The sequence below is a fragment of the Mandrillus leucophaeus genome, unplaced genomic scaffold (genome assembly GCF_000951045.1).
Source record: "Mandrillus leucophaeus isolate KB7577 unplaced genomic scaffold, Mleu.le_1.0 Scaffold388, whole genome shotgun sequence".
NCBI lineage: Eukaryota > Metazoa > Chordata > Mammalia > Primates > Cercopithecidae > Mandrillus > Mandrillus leucophaeus.
The window spans coordinates 13,161-14,495 of record NW_012104120.1 but is presented as its reverse complement, the minus strand read 5'-3'; positions in this window follow the sequence as shown (position 1 = coordinate 14,495).

Below are 1,335 nucleotides of genomic sequence, written 5' to 3'. Positions count from 1 at the left end.
CACTAGCAAGACTAATAAAGAAGGAAAGAGAGAAGAATCAAATAGATGCAATAGAAATGATAAAGGGGATATTACCACTGACCCCACAGAAACACAAACTACCATCAGAGAATACTATAAACACCTATATGCAAATAAACTTGAAAACCTAGAAGAAATGGATAAATTCCTGGACACATATGCTCTCCCAAGACTAAACCAGGAAGAAGTTGAATCCCTGAAGACCAATAGCCGGCTCTGAAATTGAGGCAATAATTAATAGCCTGCCAACCAAAAAAAGTCCAGGAGCAGACGGATTCACAGCCAAATTCTACCGGAAGTACAAGGAGAAGATGGTACCATTCTTTCTGAAACTATTCCAATCAACAGAAAAAGAGGGAATCCTCCCTAACTCATTTTATGAGGCCAACATTATCCTGATATCAACGCCTGGCAGAGACACAACAAAAAAAGAGAATTTTAGACCAATATCCCTGATGAACATCGATGCAAAAATCCTCAATAAAATACTGGCAAATCAAATCCAGCAGCACATCAAAAAGCTTATCCACCATGATCAAGTGGGCTTCATCTGTGGGATGCAAGGCTAGTTCAATATATGCAAATCAATAAACGTAATCCAACATATAAATAGAACCAAAGACAAAAACCACATGATTATCTGAATAGATGCAGAAAAGACCTTTGACAAAATTTGACAGCCTTTCATGCTAAAAATTCTCAATAAATTCAGTATTGACGGAATGTATCACAAAATAATAAGCGCTGTTTATGACAAACACACAGCCAATGTAATACCAATGGGGCAAAAACTGGAGGCATTCACTCTGAAAACTGGCACAAGACAGGAATGCCCTCTCTCACCACTCTTATTCAACATAGTGCTGGAAGTTCTGACCAGGGAAATCAGGCAGGAGAAAGAAATAAAGGGTGTCCAATTAGGAAAAGAGGAAGTCAAATTGTCCCTGTTTGCAGATGACATGATTATATATTTAGAAAACCCCATTGTCTCAGCCCAAAATCTCCTTAAGCTGATAAGCAACTTCCACAAAGTCTCAGGATACAAAATCAATATGCAAAAATCACAAGCATTCTTATATACCAATAACAGACAGAGAGCCAAATCACGAGTGAACTCCCATTCACAATTGCTTCAAAGAGAATAAAATACCTAGGAATCCAACTTACAAGGGATGTAAAGGACCTCTTCAAGGAGAACTATAAACCACTGCTCAATGAAATAAAAGAAGACACAAACAAATGGAAGAACATTCCAAGCTCATGGATAGGAAGCATCAATATCGTGAAAATGGCCATATTGCCCAAGGTAATTTA